Source organism: Dermochelys coriacea, chromosome 8 (assembly GCF_009764565.3).
Source record: "Dermochelys coriacea isolate rDerCor1 chromosome 8, rDerCor1.pri.v4, whole genome shotgun sequence".
Taxonomy (NCBI): Eukaryota; Metazoa; Chordata; order Testudines; family Dermochelyidae; genus Dermochelys; species Dermochelys coriacea.
In genome coordinates, this window is record NC_050075.1 from 11,317,058 (window position 1) to 11,333,190 (window position 16,133).

General features: G+C 39.6%; 1 pseudogene; it reads left to right on the forward strand.

Annotated features, from left to right (window-relative positions):
* The first annotated feature begins 790 nt into the window (after positions 1-790).
* On the forward strand, positions 791-16,133 carry LOC119859913 (annotated as a pseudogene).

Here is a 16,133-nt window from a genome sequence, read left to right on the forward strand (position 1 = left end):
ATAACTTCGACTCAGGCAGAGAACTCTGGTGAGACAGCTGCAACATGTTTCCATTCAAACTGATTCTTTTGCTGCCTTGGTTTCCATTGGTAAATTAAGATTACTATTTCATGTCTTGTCCTGAAAGGCTTTTTTCAATCAGATTTTTTAGCAAAAGATTCAATATCAGCTACATATTCTTGCAACAAAATCCATCCTGATGTATTTAGCTTCTGAAGAATTAATGTACCGTACAATATTTTAAAGAACTATTAGCTGACAATATATAAAAACATCCATGTGCATCTATTTTATCAGCCGTTGGGCATGACTAATATAACTCATTATGTGGTTTAGAGAAATGCCATGAGAACTGCAAAATTAAGGTGGTTTCAAATTACTCTTAATAGGGCTGAAAACTAGAGTATCTACAACCAACCAAGTTATTAGATTTGCTTGGTATCTAGAGGAACTTACCATTTGCTGTGTCTTTGTAATACAATTGCTGTTGTACTGGAAAAGTCACATTGACTATTTAACCTTCAACATTTGGAGAGATATGACCTAATTCTGTCCTCCCTTATACCTGACCTGTGTAACTTTGCGTACAACAACCAGAATGAGATCAGAATCAGGCTCAGAGTCTCTGGCCTTGTCTGCACTAGGCTTTCTTCTTAAGACTTCCTAGAGTTGATTCTACTGGGGCAGTTCAATCAGTGGTGGACTCGGGAAAAGGAGAGTTTAAACCAGACAACAGCTGCTATTGGAATTTTAACCATCCTGTCATCTGGATCCACCATGAACGAGTTAGATGATAGGCTGGAAGAAGCACCAGCAACTGGTCTACACTATCTGGTTTACTGTTCCTGCCACTAGTGGAAATAGCCATGGGAAATATAAAGAAAAATCTAGCACAGATAACCACCTCTTTGTGAAAAATGGAGCTAAGAGAAACCAGAACCATAGGAGGTTTTGTGAAGCACTCGGGAGTTTGTTTTAAGGATTTTACTTCCTGTGAAAGAAAATTCTTCGTCTAGCTAGAAATGAACATATTTCAAATTCTACAATGATTTGACATTCAGGTGCCATGAAAGTCTTAAATCCACTCTGTTTTCACTTAGATTTATATGCTAAATTGAAAGTGAAGCAGGTAGAGTAGCCCTTCCTTCCTAAAAATTAACATAATACACATGGAAAAGAAATCTTTGCTGGACTTGCTCTTACAAGTTTAGCATGAATTGATTCCAGTCTTTCAACTGGTCATCCTGTCTCCCACTGAAGTTGAAATTCTGAAGCTGTTGTTACCTTTTAGAGCTGCACCAGTTTTCAGAATGCCCAGCTTTGGAACATCATGATGACTGAACTTGACACCACCTAGCACACAGGCGCTTCAAGCACTGTCTTGTATATAAATAATTCTTTTACACACAGAAAGGGAGTGCAAAGTACTCTGGGGAATGCATCTGCTACAGTATTAAAGCTTCCAAGTGACACTCCATAATCTTCTGGATTATGGGTTCTGGGTTTTCTGTCTCTAAATAAAGAGCTGAGTAAGGCCTGTATAATAGCAATGCAAACAATACAATTGATATAAATACCTACTAATGAATATAGAGCTTTACTAGATTAAGAGATTTTAGGAGCAGAGCCCTTTGTGCCTATACGTCTGTCAAATTTCCACCGCTCTTTGGTAATTTTGGTAATTTTCGTTTATCAACACACAAAAACAAGTGAAGGAGGCAACAGATTCACTTTTCCTCAATACACCCAAGTAATTTACTTTTCTTTTTAACAGCAAAGAACCTAATCTAGAGTCTATTGAAGTCCATGAATGGGCTCCAGGGAAGTTTAGATGAAGGCTGTATAGAAGTAGGGACTTGGAGCTACTCACTTCTCACCTATCATTAATGTAACTCTTGCAACCTGCAAATCCCCAGCTCCGCTGGTCAACTGTGTTGAAAGTCAGGGCTATGAAAGCTAGAAAAGCAGAAAAATTATTTATGTGGGCTCTCCTGCTGCCCTCAGACAGCTTCTCAACTTGCAGTAACAGAGGAATATACTTTTGTTTTTTGACTCCCGCATTGAGCTAAGCTGATATCTGAATTGGTCAACCTGATGGAAAGCCAACATCCATGGTGTACTACGACGCCATATGTGTACTCTTCTACTTCAGAGTGAAGTAATGCCTTCAAATCCTTGAGTATCATCAATAAATTTGTACTGAAGGTGGAGGGTAGTATCTGATCCTTAGCTTCACTTATTGTACACTATTTGTATTGCAGTAGTGCCCTAGTCAGGGGCCAGAACCTCACTGTGTCAAGTGCTGTGAAAACACAAGAAAAAAAGAGAGTCCCTGCTCCAAACAGTTTATGAGCTAAGTGAAGCATGGGAATCCCTTAGAGTTCTGTAAGGAAAACTAGTTGATAGGATTGGTTATTCCTATGTCAAAAAAAAAAATAAAAAAAAAAAAATCAAAGTCTTGTCTTCTGAACGCTGTATTCTAATTAAAAGAAAAAAAATCCCACCAATCTGCTTACATTAAAACAATTACATGCAGAACCATTAGTTTTTTTGGGACTCACACAAGCACTATGTATTGGAAAGTGACACATTTAACATAGATTACCAATTAAATTTAATGTCCGCCTATATTATCCCCATTAGTTGCACAGCAAATATTTTATATACAATACTTCTGTCCTGTTTAAGGCTAAAAAAAAATTCCTTCACTTCTGTATACTCCATTTCTTTTTCAGGTGCTGCAGGACCATGGGGAATGATATGTGCTGGGAACCCTTCAAACAAAAGGGCTATGACAGATTTGGCTATGGATATTACGGAACTTCAATGTAGTATGCCAAGAGCAATTTTGTGTGTGAAATGGGTGTTTTGTTTTTTTCACTGCTGTTGCTAAAATAATGAATTGTTCACTAAAAACAAAAATTCTGAGTTTAACCATCATTTATAGTATTCATTTCCAACAAAGGAAAACATTTCAGTTTCTGAGATTGCTGTTGCTCTACATGGGAGGTGGCGGGTGAGGTGCAGGGCGAATATTTTCTTTTTGTATACTTGAAATGCTGGTATATTCCAAGAAAACCTAAAAAGTATAGAACAGTTTATTTTTTTTGTCAGTACTTTTCTTGAAAAATGAAATGAATTTTTGACCAGCTCTGTTTAAGAATTGAGAGATTTATAATTATTACAACTGCAGTGAAACCTCAATGATTTCTACCTCCATTGTAGAAATACAAATCTGAAACACTAACAATGGTAGCCATAGCTCTTTTGTTGCTCTAATAATCTACAGGGTGTATCTAGTACCAGGCTTTAATGCTGATGAATATGTAAACCAGCATTGTCTCATTACTTGCACATTTACACCTTTTTAGAAGTTGCAGAAGGCACCAAGGGGTGGACGTAATATGCAAAGACGGATCAACAGTGTAGGCTCCTTTTAGTGGCACTATTGAGAGACAAATAAACGCCTATAGAAGGAATAATGCCATTAATAATGGCAGGTTTCAGAGTAGCAGCAGTGTTAGTCTGTATTTGCAAAAAGAAAAGGAGTACTTGTGGCACCTTAGAGACTAACAAATTTATTTGAGCATAAGCTTTCGTGAGCTACAGCTCACTTCATCGGATGCATCCAATGTAGCTCACGAAAGCTTATGCTCAAATAAATTTGTTAGTCTCTAAGGTGCCACAAGTACTCCTTTTCTTTTTAAGAACATCTGAGGAACAGTAGGGGGTGGGGTGGGGGGGAAGAAATAACATGGGGAAATAGTTTTACTTTGTGTAATGACTCATCCATTCCCAGTCTCTATTCAAGCCTAAATTAATTGTATCCAGTTTGCAAATTAATTCCAATTCAGCAGTCTCTCGTTGGAGTCTGTTTTTGAAGTTTTTTTTGTTGAAGGATAGCCACCCTCAGGTCTGTAAGCGAGTGACCAGAGAGATTGAAGTGTTCTCCAACTCGTTTTTGAATGTTATAATTCTTGATCTCTGATTTGTGTCCATTTATTCTTTTACGTAGAGACTGTCCAGTTTGACCAACATACATGGCAGAGGGGCATTGCTGGCACATGATGGCATATATCAGGTAACTGAACATACATAAATCTTTGATAAACTTTAAATATTAGTCACTAAATAAGTTTACCTTTCATTCTTAACCAACTGGAGAGCTATGGAAGACACACAACCTAAACAAAGTTAAGCAAAACATAACTGTATAGAGGTAAGCCAAGGCCTGTGTTTCTCTCAGAACAGTCTGTTCCTGTATTTGAATCCAAGTACAATTCATTCACTCTTAGAAACCTAACAGGCCAAGTTCTCCATCAACAGGACCAGCAGCACACTCCTTTGGCCTGTAGCTCTCCACCCACTTAGATAATGGGAGAAAAATGAGGATCTGGAGTGAGGAAAACAAAGAGGAAAAATTGGTGGAGGGAGTATTAAAAGAGGGAGCTTGAAATATACCATAGTTCGGGACTAGAAAAAAAATTATTCTTCACTTCTCCCCCACCAGGCCCAAAAAGCCGCAGTAATCCCAATTTCATTAATGCTGTTAGCCGGACTGCACTAGTGCTGCTAGCACCAACAGTAGTACGAGATTAGAAGACAATCCAAAAATTGCCATAGTACAACCAGCCAAGGCGATCAGATAATTATCAACTTTGATGTTTTCTTTACCCTCCCTAAATATTTTTGTTTTTCCTCTCCTCCCCTCAAGGTTTCTGCACATATATGTTCTACATCAGGCTGGTTACATACAGAGTTTGGATCAAGAAGGGGCAAAGAACTGGAGTAATGCTGCCAATGCAAAGCGTATATCCTGGTATGATATCTCATGTTCAGGTCTAGAACTGTGACCACTCAAACCCCTCTCGCAATTTATAAAACGGAAATGTACATTAAATGTAAATGTACAAAATCCCAAATAAAATTACTTCCCCACCTTCCCAGACAGGCTACATTACAAAAGTACAGTGCCTGGGAAACAAAAAGATGTTTTAGACATACAGCAAAATAGAAATGTATGTCAGTCACAGTAGCCATGTGTCTATCAGTTTGGCATGCTGGTGCTTATGTCACTGTAATCTCATGCTCTGTAATAAACTATGCCAGAAATACCAACCTGTCCATTGCAACCTTTTTTGATACTCGTTTTAATGTTGTATCTTTGTCTAATACCCAAACTACGATTTCTTCATTATATGCACAGACTTTTGGTGTGAACTCTTTAAGAAGAGAAGTGCTCTCTCTTTTTGCATTTCTAAATGAGTCCAGGTAATAAGAGAAGCAGGACAACCTCTTTATTCAGTTGAAAAGCAGAGAGATTTGTAGAGTCTAAGGGAACAGTCTATCCACCATGCAAACAAAAAGATAATATTTCTATTATCTTTTTCATTGTAACTGAAGTTTAGAGAGTAGCCCATAAAAATCACTTACACCCCAAGCCAGGCAGTCAGGATTTATATCCTGAGTGTTCGAGTGGTTCTCCCCTGTGCTTTAAAAGGATGCATTTTCCTTCACCTAATTAGATCAAGGCTAGGTCAGGTATGTCTTCACATGCTGCAATTACACTCACAGTCTCCTCACCTTACCTTCACTCCACACCTGGTCATCCCACCTCTCCTCTCCTGCCCTGTCCCACTCAGCCCCCTCCCTTTCCCTTTAGCTGACCCCTTCCTAAGTAATCCCCCACCTACACACACCAATACCACATCAACAACCGGTTCTCTGACTTCTTTCCCAGGCTACAAGCAGCTTCTGTCAAACTGCCATGTGTTTCTTTCATTTCTTCTGCTCTAGAGAAGCAACAACCACCTCTTGCATTGACTAGCTCAGCGAAGATTAGAGAAAGTGCTCTAACACATGCTTTTTTACTTGTCATTCATCGATCTTAAAGCACCTGAGCTTTCTTTAAAAAGAAAAGGAGTACTTGTGGCACCTTAGAGACTAACAAATTTATTTGAGCATAAGCTTTCATGAGCTACAGCTCACTTCATTGGATGCCTTCTTTGTGCATTCATTATCTCCATTGTACAGATAGGGAACATGTCGCCTAGAATGGCGAAGTGATTTTCCCCAAGCTAACAGATGGAGCCGTTTACAATCAATATTTGCATTAGAATAGGGTTTTGTCTTTTGATTATACTTCCCTGAGAACAACAATCAAGCCAATAAAGCCAAATACTTACAATTCCAAAACAAATTATAGCTTCAAAGTGACTTATGACCAAATCTAGAGACTGGAAAACTGATCAACTAGGGGAGACTTGTGGTTCTTAGTGAAAACCACAATACAAGCAATTGATGTAACTATCCAAGCTTTTTGAACACAGCTTATTTAGTCCTATATTGGAGTTAAATTTCATTTAGTTTGGTTTTATTTTTGTTGGGTTTTGAGTTTTATTTTTTCTTATTGTTTCTCCTTCTGTATTTTATCATTCTAATAAATCCTAACATATATAAATCAGAAATCACTAAATCTTTTTCTAGTAGTTATACACATGGTTAGATATTGAGCCCTAATTTTTTTTTTTAATTCAACCAATTCACTTTTAAGGTACAGAATTGAAAATTTACTCTGTGCTATCTGTGCATGGGTGTACTGAATCCTTCTATAAAATCTATTGCTAAAGATAATAAGGTTCCTATTGAGTAACTACTAAAGACAGAAGCAGCCTTCACAACAACCCTTTTCATGGGAATCACCTTTTTTAAGCTTCTTAAACCAGATTAGGAAAGCACTGAATACGGCTCAGAGGAAAAGTGGTGCTCAGAATCCGTTTCTGTGCCACACTAAACACATTTGACTTACTATCATGAGGTAAAAAGCAATACATACTTCAAAATGTTTAAATCTCCACAGAAAATGTCATTTGTTAAATAACCTCGCAAACACTAGAGGCTTGTTACTAGGAAATCAAATAAAATATCTTCAGTGAAATGGATGTGTAGCTCTTGGAAGTTATGTTGCATCTAGTAAAGAATATGGTAAACTCTTATGAATGGCTGTGAAGAAGGACTTCATTAGCCAGATCCTCAGGTGCTATAAATTGGTGCTGATGTACTGACTATCCACATATGTAAAGAAGGATCTCAAAAAAATTCTCCTCGGGGCTGAAATCAAACCAGCAGGATGGCATTCTAGTCACTTTATGTTGCGTAGATTGGCTGGTGTGACTTTGATGAGCTATGTCAGGGGTCGGCAACCTATGGCACATGTGCCAAGGACGGCACGCGAGCCAATTTTAAATAGCACGCTGCTGTCTGCTGGGGACAGCAACATGCCATTAAAAATCCGGCCCGGCCTGGCCCAGCCCACTCTTCTTCGCCCATCATTCTCTCCTTGCAGGGCAGGCAAGCTTCCCCCTCCCCCCGCCTCTTCCCCCAGCATGCAGGGTTCCTGCCCCTCCTTCTCTCCCTCCCTGCGGCCGATCAGCTGACGGCCCTTGCTATGGAGGGGGAGACGGAAAAGTGGAGCCATAGCACGCTCTCTGCGCCAGGGACCTTGGGGAAGGGCATATCTCCTCCAGCCCCCTGCCATGAGCCGCTCAGGGCAGAGGGCTTGGAGCACCCCCACGACCCCAGCCCTCTGCCCTGACCCCTCCTCACACACACCCAGCTCTTTGCCCTCACTCCTGCACTCCGCACACACCCCAGCGCCGTGCCCTGACCCCTGCACCCCCCCATCACCCCAGCCCTGACTCTTGCACCCCCCACATCCTATGCCCTGACTCTTGCACCCCCCACATCCCCACCCCCACCCTGAGCACCAAACAGGAGTTCGTGCGCGCGCACACACACTCCCACCTGGATTCCTCGCACCTAATGGGAGCTGCCCAGGTAAGCGCTCCACACCCAAACCTCCTGCCCCAACCCTGAGCACCCTCCCTCATTCTAGCTCCTGGCCAGACCCTTCACCCCCAGACTTGTTCTCAGTGCACTCCCACCCTCATCTCAGTGCAGAGAGAGGAAGAGAATGGGCCAGAACCAGGGAGAAAGTAAGTACCTACTCTATGTGGACAGGGCTGGGACCCCAGACTGGCAGCAGGCTGAGCAGGGCCAGCAGCCGGGATCCTGGCTGGCAGGAACTGGCAGACGGAACCCCAGACCGGCAGCGGGCTGAGCCGCTCAGCCCACTGCCGGTCTGGGGTTCTGGCTGCCGGCCCCTTGCCAGCCGGGGTCCCGGCCGCAGGCCCCACTCAGCCTGCTGCCAGCCTAGGTGAATGGAACCCCAGGCCGGCAGCAGGCTGAGCGGGCTGGCGGTGTAAGATCAGCATTTTAATTTAATTTTAAATGAAGCTTCTTAAACATTTTGAAAACCTTAATTACATATGATAATAGTTTAGTTATATAATATATAGACTTATAGAGAGAGACGTTCTAAAAAATGTTAAAATGTAGTATTGGCACGCAAAACCTTAAATTAAAGTGAATAAATGAAGACTCGGCACACCACTTCTGAAAGGTTGCCAACCCCTGAGCTATGCTAATATAGATCAGCTGAATGTCTAGCCTGTAACTAATAAAACTGTGCCAGTCAGTGTGCATGCTTTACATGCTCTTCTTCTACTCCTTTTATTTATGATAAGCTAACGTCATTACACCATCTCACTACCCCACTGCCCTCTTTGGTGGTCTCCAAGATAAAATAGCACAGACCATATTTTGCACTTCATTGCCAATGAAGTCAAACTAGACCATTTAGTGAAACTACATTGATATTCTGCCAGTTTTGTTTCATGCAGACAACCCACACACCTCTTGGGGGTGGTATTCTGTCCCATCTAGTGGCACCGAGACCACTTAGAGAGAGATTAATGAGTCTGCACTACAGCCTTAGCTAAGTATCAGGGGGTAGCCGTGTTAGTCTGTATCCACAAAAACAACGAGGAGTCCGGTGGCACCTTAAAGACTAACATATTTATTTGGGCATCCATGCATCTGAAGAAGTGGGTTTTTTACCCATGAAAGCTTATGCCCAAATAGATCTGTTAGTCTTTAAAGGTGCAACTGGACTCCTCGTTTTTGTAGCCTTAGCTAAAAGTCATATGGCTTTTAACTCATGTACTAAGCTCCAGAGGTCCCAGGTATGATCCTGCCCACTGACGACTGGGTCTGTCGGTGTTACAAGTGGGGGCTCATCCAGGATTTCAACTGGGAAGTCTCTGAAGCTTGGGACATGCTTCCTCAGCTAGGGTAAGTATGTAACCCACACACCTCCTTGGTGTGGTGTTCTGTCCCATCTAATGACACCGAAACCACTTAGCTAAGGCTGTAGAGCAGACTCAATCTCTCTCTTAGAGCCGTAGGGTTTTTAGCGCACATAGTAGAAGCTCATGCACTAAGCTCCAGAGGTCCCAGGTTCAATCCTTCCTGCCAACAACTGGGTCTGTCGGTGTTACACAGACAGGATATTTTTTATTAGGTCTTTCTTTAAAAATGTTGTGGCTTCAAGTATATGTAATTTTCCCTCAGCTATTAATGACAATTGGTCTCGGAAAAGAAAACAAAGAGAACACTGCAAATGAATACAGCACATTTCTTTCTTAATACCACAACTACGAAAGCCCAATAATAATCTATTTTATTGCCCTAGTAACAAGAATGCAAATGAAAAAGAGAAGCTAACAATAAAGTGATAGGCTGAAAAAAAATGATTTAGGGCTATTTTTTAAAAACCACAAGCAGATGGCTGCTGCCATGGAACAACATAGAACAATAGCTTGAGCCCCACTCTTCCAACAACCACACAGAGGTGATCCCTAGGCTCCAAGCACTGCATTGGATAGAGGAAACATAATTAATTACCTGATATCACCATGCAGCCACCACCTGCTGCTCCACACAGTATACATGTCAGTGCCACTGCACCACTGGAAAGGAAGAACATCTGGCAGGCCGGGATAATGGCACTTTCCCTCTGAAAGCAGCAGAATATCTAGGGACTTTTTAAGTGCAAGTTTATTCTAATTCACCCTGCATTTAACTTTGCCTGCTATATTCACTGTGATCCCATTGGAAGGGTTATAATGAGCACACACATTAAGGAAAGGCAATAGTGGGTAAAGGAGCAGCAAAGCAAGAGAGACATATTGGTTGTGCATAAAAGATCCAGGATATTTTACTGGGTTCGAGTCATCTGCTCTACTTCTTGCAGATCCTCAGGGCTTAGGCACTATATACTTGGTACCCTTCCATTTTTTGCACCTTTCTTAATCCTATCCGTTGTAGCTGGGAGGACATGTCGCAAATGCAGGTGCTCAAGAGCTGTGCAATTTTTCAGGCTGTTGTTCCAGTTCCGTCTGTTTTTCATGTTGCAAGGGGCTTATTATTGCATTTTCCTTTCACAACTGGACATATCAACAGTTGTATTTTCTCTTAACATCCCAGTTTCTTAATTTGAGAATTGCTTTACATATAGTTTCAAAGCTCTACTCATGTGTGAATGGGTAGGCAGACAGATTAAACCTTTCTAGAACACAAATAGCAAAAGACATCATACATTATAAGGCTGATTTTATGAGAGATTTCTGGTAAAACAGCTGCAAAATGTTCACACACATACTGACTGTTTTTTGGCTAGGTTCCCGTTGGTAAGTTAAGATCACTATTTCATTTATTTTCATGAGGGTTTAACAGACTTTTTAGCAGAAGCTTGAATATCAGCTAAATATTCTTGCAGCAAAATCCATCCTGATATATTTAGTTTATGAAGAGTTAATGTAAAACACAATATTTTGAAAGACCTATTAACTGACAAAATATAAAGCATCCATGTGCATATATTTTATCAACTATTTGGCATGACTAAATATTTTTTGAATATATTATGTTCATTGTGCTGCATACTTTTATCGTGCTTGTTTAAAGAAATGCCATGAGAATTGCAAAATTAACGTTGTTTTAAATTACTCTTAATAGGTCTGAAAACTAGATTATATACAGACAACCAAGTCATTAGCTTTGCATCCAGAGGATAACTCAGGGCGGGGCGGGTGTGGACGTTGTCTGTGTACTGGGAGGGATATTTGGGCTCAGTCCCTGAAAGTATAATCTAAAAAGGTTAACGAAGTTCCAAATGGAACCATTTTAAATCAGTATTGGGAAACAGAATAGAGCCTCGTCTTCTGCTTACCCATGTGTGATAACAGTGAGATTACTATAAAACCAAATACTTTGAAGATACTTGCTACAGAACTGCCAATAGTGACTGCCAATAGTGACAAATCTATCAGCTAGCACAGCCTGCTGGTTTGTAATGAGACAACACGAAATTGTTAGTAAATCTATTCAAGCTTTTCAGACAAAGTTTATTAAGTCCTGTATTGTAGTTAAATACATCTAGTTTATTTGTAATTTGTCATTATCTCTTTTTCTGTATTTTATCATTCTAGTAAATCCTAATACATAAAACAGAAACAACAGACATATTCTAGTGGTCATACATAATTGCACACTGAGCCCTGGTTACTTGGTCTACGGTTAGCCAACGTACTTTTCAGGTACAGAACTGAAAACTAAATTATGCTCTCTGTGTAAAGGGGATGCATACCCTTCTATACAATGACTCACTAAACAATTTGGTTCCTACTAAATAAATACTAAAGATAGTAGCTGCCTTCACACTATCCTTTTCATGAGAATCCCAATAGACTGTCAATGGGATTTTGGCTCCTAACTGCCTAAATCACTTTTGAAAATGAGATTCAGGGTCCTAAATTAGTAAGGAAGCTGAGCACAGCATTCAGAGTCTGTATCTATATGCCTTCCACATGCCTCTGTTATGCAAGCTGAGCAACTATATTTGCCTTCATTGCACTATGGGTATGTATTTAGGCACCTGATTCCCACTGAAATCTATGGGAGCTAGAGGCCTAAACACTTTAAGGATCTGCAACCAGCTCACTACCCCATTTCTCTTTGGTTGTCTCTAAGATTAAATATAGTAGATCATATTGTGGACTTCACTGCCAAAGAAGTCAAGCTAGTCCATTTAGTGTGACTAGACTGCCATTGTATACATTTTGTCTCATACCGGTGGAGAATTTTTTGAGCTCCTGTACATTATAAAAATACAAGACTTTTTAATTTTCCATCAGCTACTAATTACAGTTGGTTTCAAAAGGTGACTGCTAAATGGACAAAACGCTGCAAATAAATGCAGTACATTTCTTTATCTCATAACTATACAAAGCTCAAATCACAATGCATTAATTCTCTTTCATTACATCCTTGGCACTAGGGAATCAAAGAATGTCAGTTTATCAGAGAAGCTAACAACAAATGACAGACTGTAAAATACCATTTGGGGCTACTTTTGAAACCAACCAGCAGATTACAGCTGCCACAGAATGAGGTAAAACAGAAGTTTGAGCCCTGCTCTCCAAAAACCAAATGTTGGTGATCCCTATGCGCCAAGCACTGCACTGGCTCTCTCTAATTTCATGAATGTTAATAGCCAAAGTATGCAGCACAATGAAAGGCTTAAATAACTCAGCACCAGTATAGCTGAGGGAATACCTATTGACCTACACCCCTACAGAACAGCAAGTAGGAAATCACCAATATTCCGGAAGTGCAAACCTGACTAATAAAGCCTTTGCCATGGAAGGCCCATGACTTCTGGTGCATCGCTTCTTCAGGCACAGACACACTTTTGTGACATTTCTCGCTACAAACTGACAGCTTGTGTTCATTGTAATTTGTGGACTTGTTGCACATACTGCACTGTACAGAATGCACAATAGCTGGGAACATGGAGGGGAAAGATAATTGTCCCATATCACCATGCTCCACACAGTTTACATGCCAGAGCCACTGCACCACTTTTCTATTTCTCATGGACCCACAAGGCATAGGCACTATTTTCTGAGTTCCACTCCCCTTTCTGCCACCTCTCTTGGCACAGTTACAGTCCCTCTTCAAAAGCTGTGCAATTTCTCAGGCTGTTTCATGTGTCTGATTTTATGTGGCAAGTAGGTAACTATTGCACTTGCATTTCAACAGTTGTATTTTCTTTTAACATCCTAATTGCCTAATCTGAGAATACTGCCTTATATGCATCCGATGAAGTGAGCTGTAGCTCACGAAAGCTTATGCTCTAATAAATTTGTTAGTCTCTAAGGTCCCACAAGTACTCCTTTTCTTTTTGCCTTATATTGTTTCAATACTCTATTCAAGTCTAATTGGCTGGGAAGACAAACAGCCTTTCTAGAACACACAAATAGCAAAAAGACTATACATTATAACTTTGATTTGATAGAGAACTCTGGTGAAACAGGTGCAAAATGCTCACACAAACTGATTGTTTTTGCTGGTTTGGCTTTCCACTGGTAAATTAAGATTACTCTGTCATACATTTTCTTGATGCTTTTATTTCAAAACAGACTTTGTAGTAGAAGTGCATCAGGTTTACTATTAACTAAATATTCTTGTAGGGAAATCTATCCCGGAGTATTTATTTTATGAAGAGTTAATGTAAAATACAATGTTTTAAAAATCTATTATCTGAGAAAATAAACGTGTGTCAGTGATATGGAGTTACTGATTTGACACACTAAGTGGTTTAAAGAATTTAAATTAGTTTTTGAGACCTAAGAATTCAGGTGTATACAACCATCCAAGTTATTAGCTTTGCAACATAATAGCTACACTGTTAGATAAAATCACATTGAGAAACTCTTGAGATTTAGAGAAATGACCCAGTTCTGATCTCACTCCAGTTTAACTTAATTGATTTATAACCAGAATGAGATCAGAATCAGGTCCAAAATCTCTAGCCAATTCCACACAAGGTCTTTGTGTAAATTTCTTACAGAGAACCCATGAGAAATTCCAGTAGTAGAATCAAGGGGGTTCAACAATAGCTGCATTGCATTTTAATCACACTGTTGGCTAGAGCTGCCCTTGGCAAAGTTGGGTAACAAGATGGTTGGAAGACCAGTGATCATTCTACGGTAGTTTTTTTTTGCTTTTTCCACTAGTAGTAGTAGTAACTGTAGGAAATTTTAAGAAAAATCTAGCACAGTAAAGCCTCATTGTGAAAACTAAGGTTGAAAACTAGCAAACAGAGCCATAAAATGTTTTGTGAAGCACTTCTCTGAAGGTCAGCATGATGAAAACCCAACATCTATAGCCTCCCCCATTATATTCTCCTCTATTTCAGAGCTAAATCAGGTCCTTAGATCCTTGATTAACATCAGTACATTTCCACTGAAGGCATCTAACCTTTAGCCTAAGTTAATTATTTGTATTGAGGTAGCAGCTAGGAGCCATAGTAATGGACCAGGATTCCATTGTACCAATACTGTACAAAACAATAAAAAGTTAGTTAAGGAGGCAACAGCAAAGCATGGTAATTTTTTTAGGAATCTATAAAGAAACTTGTTGGTGTCATTAGTTATTCTTACACCTAAAATAAATCAATCAATCAATCAATCAAAGTCTTGTCTTCTGAACTGTGTATTCCACTTAAGACAAATACATCTGCTTCCACTAAGTTAAAGAAAGAGCCACTGTTTTGTGCAAGACACACAATGTGTATTGGAAAGTGACACTAACAGATCACTAATGAATTTCAATCAATTATTTGCACAGAAAATATTTAATATGCAACATTCTGTCCTGTACAAAAATAGAAAATGCGCTTACTTTTGTACATTCCATTTCTTCTTAAGTTCCTGCAGGACAATGGGCACAAATCTGCGATGGGAATCCTTGGAACAGCATAAGGGGCTGTGATAGTATGGCTGTGGAAATTATGGAGCTCCAAGGTAGTATAATTTGGACACAGGGTTTTTGGTAATAGCTTTTTGGGGTTGTTCATTGTTGCTTAAATAATAAGAATGCTAATAGCGAAAAATATAGACTAGCGAGCATAGCCGTCTTTTCCAAGCACTTAAGGCTTTTGAAGTGTCAGAATAACACTGCAAAGCAACTGACTAAAGAAGAACAGTGTAATGTCCTTCCAATGTGCAGTAGCCCTCATCTGGTAGAATGGGAGTAGAAGTGGTCTTCAGGCTCATTCATTCATTGGCTTTCATCAATGAGGCTGTCAAACACTTGTCCTAAACTACTTTAGTGCCACTTCAATTTATTTTTGTGATAGGGACAGGACACTTGCTCAGTAGAATCTGGTCTGGAACCACCAGATAATTTTCCTTTTCTGTTGATTGTTGCTATAGATCTGGGGCAGAACTGAACCAGTTAGTAAAAATGATATGGTCTGTAATCTCACTTCCAATCAGCTGAGTCACCTCAATCTCCCAGCTCATGGGTGAGATGATCAGACAGTGTAAATCAGGGTAGCTTCAATTAAGTTCCTCATTGCATTTACACCAGTGAAAGGTCTCACTTCAAGTGTTCTTTTTAGCTTCATATGTGAGTGGACAGACAGCTAAAATCTCTAATTTCATGGTGCTAAGAGCAGAGATGGACAACTTTCCATAAAGTATTTTTTGTTTGTTTTAACAAAAGATTTCTTTGCCTCACCGCTAACACTACTGAAAGAAAATTTCCATTTTGTTCATAGATTTTTTTTCCTGGATTTTCGCTGAGAAACAAAATCTCCACAGTGTGATTTTTGTGTGTTTGTTTTGCTTTTTTCAGTTTTGACAGAGGAAAATATTTCAGTTTAGGAATTTCTTTTTTTGTTTAGAAAGCTGGGAAAATTCCACACACAAAAATTGAGGGAACATTTAAAAAAAATTCATAATAAAATCCATTTTTGACCAGCTCTGCTTAGCAGTTGAGAGTTTTGCAATAATTAAACCTAGATTGAAACTTCAAACTTTTCTACTTCCACTACAGAAATACAAATTTTAAGTGTAAATAAGCTAAGGCTAGTCAATTTTGCTTTAAAGAATCTACCTGGTACATAACAGGCTTTATGGCTGGAGAACATGTCAATAAGTAGTGTCATTACTTACATATATCCATATTTTCAGAAATGGCAGAAAGCACCTAGCAGTGGATGTTAAATGCCAGGATGGATCAGGAGTGTATGCTCCTTTTAGTGGCCTGATTGAGACACGCATTAAACCCTTTGGAAATAATAATGCCATCGATGATGGAATCTTACTCAGTGAAGTAAAAACAGGTAACTGAGCTACCATAGATAAAAGTCTTTGATAAACTTT